Source organism: Ambystoma mexicanum, chromosome 6q (genome assembly GCF_040938575.1).
Source record: "Ambystoma mexicanum isolate Mex_15411 chromosome 6q, UKY_AmexF1_1, whole genome shotgun sequence".
Taxonomy (NCBI): Eukaryota; Metazoa; Chordata; class Amphibia; order Caudata; family Ambystomatidae; genus Ambystoma; species Ambystoma mexicanum.
In genome coordinates, this window is record NC_090937.1 from 979,107,113 (window position 1) to 979,115,651 (window position 8,539).

Sequence of the window (8,539 nt, forward strand, 5' to 3'; positions counted from 1 at the left end):
TTGTGCAGGGTCAAGGTGGCTTCGACAAAGGCATTTAGTTGGGAGTATGTGGTTCGATCAAGGAACCTGGTGTTTGAGATGGGGCGATAGTTTTTGGGGTCGAGAGGGTCAAGGCAAGATTTTTTTAGACGAGGCCTGACATGAGCAGTTTTGAACGCATCAGGGAAAATTCCAGAGGAGAGGGAGTCATTAATGATGGATCTTGCATGCTCTGCTGCGCAGGTAGATGCAAATATTTCTTTGAGGTTTGAGGTGGGGCAAGTGTCTAGGTGGGAGCAGGATGGTTTCCGGACGGAGAGAAGTTTGAGAAATTGGTCTGTTGATATTGGAGTGAACGAGTCGAAGGTGGGTTGGGTTGCTGTTGTTGGGGCAGGCGGGGGGTGACAGGTAAGGTTGGAGGATTACGTGGCGGGGACATGAGGGCCAGCTTGTTGTTTAAAGAATTTGTTCTTTCAAGGGCAGTGGTGTAGAAGTGGAGACAGAGTGAGTCTCAGAGAGACTGAGATGGGGTCGATTGGGTGGTGGTAGAGGTTGGTTTGGTGAAATTCAACAATGATTTTGTGGAGTTCCTTGCTGAGGTTTTCACAGTTGAGAATTGGAGAGTTGTAGTGGACTTTTTTTGCTTTTCGGATTTCGGCTTTGGTGCCGGGCTAGGGTGGATCTACTCAGGAAGATTTTATCTTTCCGCCATTTGCGTTCGAGGGATTTATACAGTTGTTTTGCCATCTTCAGTTCTGGTGTAAACCATCTGGGAAAAGGGCCATGGCGAGCAGAAGATTTGCAAGTGGGGGTGAGTGGGATTAATGAGAGATTGAGCCATGAGTAAAAGGTGTCGGTGGTTAAGGGTTCATTGCGTAGGGTGGATGGGGGAGGAGATTGACGGAGCGCGTCGGCAAGGTCCGGGAGGATTTTTAGTTTCTTCCAGCATTTGCGTTGATTTGGGGGTTCTGGTTTGAGTAAGGGGAGGGGAGCGGGCGAGCGAATGGTGAAAAGCACAATGAAGTGATCAGACCAGATGATATGTTTGGGGGGGTTTAGATTTATCTGGTCGTGGGAGCTGAAGATGGCATCAAGGGTGTGCCCTTTAGAGTGGGTTGGGCCGTTTATGTGGAGGCGGAGGTTGAGCGCATCTAGGCTGTCGACCAGTGAGTGGGTCATAGGGTTGGTGGGAATGTCTAACCAGATATTGAAGTCTCCTAGAAGAGTGAGGGTGGGATGGTTTATTTGGATGGTGGCTATCGAATCACAGAGGTTGCTTGAGAATTGTCTTTCGTAGCCAGGAGGTCTGTAGATGATTAGGAAGCTGTGGGAGAACATTGGGGGGAGGGATAGTTTGACGAGAAGCGATTCGCAGGAAGGGATGATTAGTCAATGATTGCGGCGGAGTTGTCCAAGACCATTAGTTGTTAACAGGTTCCTGCAATTGGCAACATAAGGGCTTCTGTTGCCATCCCTCAGTGGTTTCTCAAACATAGAATGTGATGGCTGGAGTAACAGATTTTGGCACAGTAAAAGACGCTTCCATGTAAAGCCCATATTTGCAGAGGGAATTCATAATTCGAAACGAATGATCGACATTGGAATACCGTCAGGAAGGGACAACACCTATCTCCAGATAATCCCTAAAAGTGGGGATGCATCCAGATGCCTTAGTTGATGATAGGATTCAAGGCCATCTATCAAAGATGGACCAACCTTCCGCCGTACATTTTAATGGCCGTCAAGAGGGAAAATCATTTGAATCTATCGTTAAAATGCTTTAACTGTGCCGCAGGTTATAGGGCTTTACTTTTAAGGACAATAAGATGGAAACCTTCATTGGGGGGGGTAGGGGTGACGTAATGTTGAGACCCAGATATTTTAGGTCATCAACCACCAATTATGTGTAGCTGTCTTTGCTAGGATAGAGGGCATCATTTTTGTTTTTTGATTGTTTATAACTAAAGCATTCACAGTTGCATACCCTTGAAAAACATTCAGCAGCCGTTGAAGTCCAACCGGCGTACAGTCGAACAGCATTATATCATCTGCATAGGAGATCCACGCATAGGAGATGCGCTATCTTCTAGCCATTAACCTTTGGAGAAATAAAGGCAGCTCCGTCTAGTAATTCATCCAAATCAGCCAGATGGAGATTAAGAAGGCTCGGGCCAAAATGCATCCTTGTCTGAGGCCTCTGACAGCCTTTATAAATCAGCCTTGTGTGTTTAATCTAATTTATTTTTAGGGTGGTTTGTTTATGTAAAACAATTATGATATTAAGCCAGGATCGTGGAGGCCCCAGTGGTGCAGTTTGGCCCACAGTACATGTCTATTGACATTATCAAAACTCACTGAAAGATCAATACTGGCCACGTAGCTAGGTGGATAATTTTGAATCCATGCAGCTTGGATACATTTACTGACTTAACCATTAAGGTTTGTAATGACTCCCTTACGGAATCTGGCCTGTTGCCGTTTCAGAATGCCTTGTTCGATGGCACATGTCTAGATCACTTGTTGGGGTGGTCAAGGGGGGTCCCGATTATTATGAGCGACACCCACAAGGTCAGAATCAGCATCCCTAGCGACTCCAGCCAACAACCTCACCTGCTCCATAATTGCTACCAGGTATCATACTTGCACAGAGTTGTGTGAATGTTAGCACTTGCCACACTTGAACTAGGTTGTGGGCATGGGCATTGACCGGATGGAGCTGTGAATGAAGGCAGGCGCTGCCCCCGAACTAATTGCAAGCGTTGGAATGTGACACATTTTTTAACTGAATGCCAACCAGCCAGCAAATATGGATGGAGTAGCCTTGGCTGACCGATGCCGCGCACCGACTGGATTGGAAATGCTCTATGGGCCAGGTCACACAAACGCCTGCCTGCCCCGCACACAGACAGGTATCACATAGGTGGCCAGAGCAAGGTTCTGAATGTGAGTGGATGCCATGTGTGAAAGGGTCTTTGAGTGTCGGACGGTCCCAGATCCCGACGGAGACGCAGAAATGCTCACCACCTCACCTGGAGAGAATACGGACGTCTAGCGCCTCGCTCCCAGACAGCAGTGCCAATTAACCAATCCACTAACAATTTCCCCCTCTGCATACACCTCTCAATCTCTAACCAAATGCAACCACAAGCCTTTAACACAACAATCCGCACAAACCTCACTACACTGCAACAACAAAACAAACCACACATAGACTCGCACAACAGCAAATGACGACTACCGACCGGAAAACACCCCAAGCCCATCCAACAGTTACCGGGCTGATGCCGCCAACAGCACATCACTGCTCTCTTGCACTTTTCCAGCTTATTCCCACTAACTCACCACCCCCCCTTCCCTTTTTTCAGAGCTGCCATAGCGCCAGGGGACCACTCCGGTGGTGATAGTGCGTGGTACAAATGTCCTTTAACATTAACATAAGGGATTCATGTTACGCACATCATATTGATGACAGGGGGATGGCAGTAAAATGGGGCAGTGTTGCAAATCCATATGAATTGAATGGAGTTTATTATTTGTTACTTTTAGTGTTAGAATCGTTTAGAATGTATACATATTAGATCTTCACGCACGTAGAAAGATACAATATTAAAACTGCAAATGCAACACGAGCAAAGTCCACGCGATGGGGTGCTTTGCTCCACGGTTAGCTGTTATACATGAATTCTAAGTAGCGGGGACATTCTTGAATTAGTTACCTAGTAAGAAGGTCAGCGTACGAACAGGGCAAGGTTTACAGTCCCACAAGGGGACAGATGTTATCTCACCCTTTGTATTAAAATCTTTAGAGGGGGTTAGTCATTTGTTTGGTGGTAATAAACATGAGGCCCGAGGCCAGTGTCCGGCAGTTAAGTGTGTTTCCAGGTCATCAGAGGCTGTATGTGGCTGCATAAATTAGGTTTTTAGAGGTGCCAGGTGTCTGGGGAATTGAGATCGCAATCAGTAGTTCAAAGAAAATCCTGTTTATGCAGACCTTCCTCTAATTACTGAAATGCGTAAGCAGACCATGTGCAGACCATGTGCAATCATACTTAAAGTCCTTAGGCCAGTTATTGCTAGCAATGAATTATGTTTTCAATACCAATGCTTAACTATGTACTGACGTCATGACCTACTATGGACACATTCCAAGAAGAGGTGTGTTTTGAATATGTTCTGAAGATAATAATCAATATAAGATTGGCCAATAGAAATTGAAGTTTCAGGAAAAGATGGGATTTCTTTTAAGAGGTTTTGTCCAATCATATTTGGGTGGTGGATGGTAATAAAGTATCTGGGAGTGTTTTAAATTGTTACAAAAAGTATAAAAGATGGCAACTGATGTATTGTTGAGACTTGGGTTAGTTTGGTCCTGCAACACCATCTAACTGCTACCCAGATCTTTGCACAATAAACTTGCTTCATGTATAACCATGTACTTGCTTCTTAAGTGGTGGACCTGTTTTGGGTTAAGGTGATTAAATGCCCATTCCCACATTCTGAGTATGAGGGCGGAAAAAAGCATTTAGTAGGATGATAGGCCTGTAATTCTTTGGTCAGGCCTATTGCCTTTTTTAAAAATCAGAAAGCAGATAGTCCCAAGGAGTTCACCATTTCCCAATATTTTATCTCCGATTTCGTGAGTAGAGGGTCAATCATTAGTTCCCCTTGATTTTTATAAGATTGACACATTCAACAGATTAGCTCAGTTCTGTTTTCAATGGTCAGCTGGGATTTTGTGGCAAGGCATATCTGCAATCTCATTTCGTTTTTCAACTTTTGTATATTTAGATCAAAGGTATGCAGTCGTTTAGTATGCACACTTGTCTTTGAAAAAATCAATCACCCAAATTGTGGCGAATAAATAACTAAAATTTCGAAGGGGAAAGTTTGCATTTCGCTATTCCAATTTAGAAGTATCAAATGGGTCAGATATAGGTTTGTTAAATTGATAGATATTATTGCAAGGCCATGTCAAACGATTACCTCCTGTGAAAACAGTCACGTTAAGTGGGTGACAAGGGTTGTTGATAATAGTAAAACCTTTTAACACAGCACACAACATATTATGATTACTTAAAACCTCCACACTAGTACTAAGTGCAACGCATATTTTGAATAAGGTCTCTGTGGCAAATATGTAGTCAATAGTTGATTCTAAATCATCTCTGTGCCAAGTGCCACCCCCTCCAAACTGCCAATTAGATTTCCATTTAAATGAATTCCATTATTCGAATAGTCGTAGCCACCACTTCTTTTACGGCTTTGCCTAAATTTGTAGGTGGTCAAGCTATCCACCAATGTAATGCTTTGGGTGGTCTACTAAGCAATGGCAATTAAAGTCTTCTGCAATTAATACATTATGATGTTTAAATTAATTCGCCCAATTCGCTAGAAGTCGTCCAATTCTACAAATACATATTTCTAAAGGAATAAATACTTTGTTGTTGTATACGTTTACAAGTAATGAATTCCCCAAGGCCGCACTATTAGTGTAAAGGGCTAGGAGGCCTGGAGTAGAGTCATCAAGGATTGAGGTTTGAGAGGCCCAACTACACAGAATTACAATCAATAAACCACCCAGGGGTCTACCCTTATCTCCTCAGGGCGCCTTTTGTACAAAATAATTAAATAATCCATTTAACATTACTTCATGTAAAAGGAGGGTTTCTTGGAACATGATGATCGAGCGATCTGTAAATGGACTACAAAGAGTTGAGTTATTTAAGAGGAGTGAATGGCCTCCAGAATTCCAAGACCCAACATTTAAATTAGAAAGCCTGCTAAAAACCCAGACGTTTTAATAATTGTGGTTTCATTCATTCATTTGTTTTGCCATTTGTATAGCACTTTTCACCATAATTATGGTCTCAACGCAGTGTTGGTCAAACGCCCTAGGAGGGGCCAGAGTCCAGAGATTTGGGAGGATTGGAAGGTGCTATTATGTGTGTGTGCATTTCAGCCATTAAAGTTATGCGAATGTGGCTAAGACCCTGCTAGTCACCCATATCTAACTGGGGTGTGTATGGGTGCAGCAGAGGTATGCTACGAATGAAAGGTTGGTGGAATTGTGTTTAAGGAGATAGTTACATGGGAAGCTACAGTTCGAATTTTTGTCATTAAAAGTAGCTTCATTGCAGGGACATGTGTTTTCTGGGGGAGATTGTGGTGGTGGAGTGCGAGGATGAGGCTTGCTGCGGCGTTTTGAATCCGTTGGAGCTTTCGGAGTTGATATGTAGGCGTGCCTAGAGTAGTCGAGGCGCAAGAGGATGATAGCCATGATTGCGGAGACCCTGTGGGGGTAGGATAGATGAGGAAAAATCTGCTTGAGGATGCAGAGGTGGAAGGTGCATTATCTGGAGATGGCATTGATGTGACAGGAGCTAAAAGTGCATCCTCGGGTTTGACTGAGAGGGATGCAATGGGTGCAGGTCCTAATGAATGCGGCTATGTGATAGGTTGGGGAAGGAGAGCTGTTTTTCCACAGATTAGGATTTCGGTTTTGCTGGGGTTGAGGAGCAGGTGATTGTTCGAAATGTCTGAGAGGCAGGATGCCAGTTCTGGGTGGGGTGAGGAGGGGGAGTTGGGAATCCTGAGGATGATCTGATTGTAGTCCGCATAGTTGTAACAGCTGAGATTGTGGGAACGGATGAGCTTGGGGAGGGGTGAGAAGTAAAGATTGAAGAGGAGGGAGGAGAGGTAGGGTCCCTGAGGGACTTCGTGGGGGGCAGAGGAGAATGGATGGAGAGAGATGATTTGGGAGCGGTAGGAGAGGAAAGAGGAGATCCATCTGTGGGTGGTTTCCCTTATGCGTAAATCAGAGTCTGTTTGTGAGGATAGAGTGGTTAATCATGTCGAAGGCTGCTTAAAGGTCAAGAAGGCTGGGAGCAGCCCAGCCCTCCATAGTCTGCTGTTATTTTCAGGTAAGCCCAGATAGAGACAAGGCAGGATTCAGTTACATGGAGTGGTGTGAAGCCGGACTGGTCAGGGTCAAGAAGGCTGTAGGATTTAGTGAAGAGACTGAGCTGGGAGTAAGCTGTGTAATCAAGTATTTCGGCTATGGAAGTGATTGTTGGAGATGGGGTGGTAATTGGAGGTGAGGAGGGGATCAAGAGGGCTTTTTAGTAGTGGTTTGACGTGAGAGGTTCTGTATGCTGGTGGGCAGATCCCAGCTGGTAGTGTGGGGTTGATTATAGATCTTGCGAGGGTGCCTGCAGAGGTGAAGGAGAGGATGATTTTAAGGAGGGGCAGGGGTCTCTCTGGGATCCTCAGGGGTGGGTGATTGCAGAGAAGGAACTGAAGAGCGTATGTGTTGGGGAAGCGGGACGGGGTTGTTGTTATTGGGCGGAATAGGTTGGTAGTTTAGCGTAGATTGTGAGGTTCCTTTTAATGGCTATGTTGAAGTAATGGTCGGAAAGTGTGCCGCACAGTGCCTGGGAGAAGGGGGGGGCGGGTTAGAAAGGAAGAGCAGAGGGGGGTCTTGAACTCATATACTCTTGTGGAGTTCTTTGCATGGGTTATTTGCATTGGTGATGCAGTAGTTGTAGAAGGCATGTTTGGCTTTTCTAAATTTGAATCTGTAGACTCTCATCTGTCTAGCCAGAGTGGCTTTGTTTTCGGCAGAAGGGTTGGTCTGCCATTGTCGTTCCATGCAATGGTTGAGGGTTTTGGGGAATTTGAGGCGAGGGCTGAACCACCTGGGGGAACGACTTGTGTGGTGGGATGGAGGTTTGGTAGGGGGTAAGGGAGACAGAGCGGCTGAGAGCCATTGGTCAAAAAATTCTGGGAAGGGGGTCCCTCCCTGGAGGGGGAGATTGGGAAGGGAGAAGAGTAGGATGGAGGAAAGATCAAGGCAGATGGTGACCTTGTTTCAGAGCGGGGTCCTGGGGGAGGTGGCAGTGGGTGGGATGCAGAGAGGGAGTGCAGGAGTCAGGACTGAGAACAAGATAGCAGAGTGATCAGTCCAGATGACGGGGCGAGTGAGAGGGGAAGAGATCAGGTTGGACGAGCTAAACATCTAAGGTGTGACTTTCAATGTTTGTTTGCCTGACAGATTAAAGGCTTCCATGTTGCCAATGAGTTGACAGGTCATGGGGCTGGAGGGGGTGTCGAACCAGATGATTAGATCACCAAAAACAGTGAGAGTCGGATGAGAAATCAAGATGGCCGATACAGAGTAACTAGGAGTATGTGAATGTTCTGTTATAGCCAAGGGATTTAAAAAGGAGGAGGAAGCTGAGGGAGAAAGAAGGACAGGATTGTTATTTGACTTGCAGGGATTTGCAGTCATCATTGCAGGGTTGTTTCTCGAGGTCTATGGTGAGAGTTTGTGGAGGATGGCTATACCGTGCTGGCTCTATTGTGGGTGATCAGGAAGTAGCCTGGGGTTGAAGGCCTCGTGTGCGGAGGGGAGAAAATCGTCAGAGAACCAGTTTTCAGTAATGAAAAGGATGTCCGGGCTTTCGTCTGAGCGAAAGTAAAAAATCAATTGTTTGTTTCTGGCGACTGATCTGGTGTTGATGAGGATGCAAGAGAGTGGGTGAGGGTGCACGGTCCTGAAAAG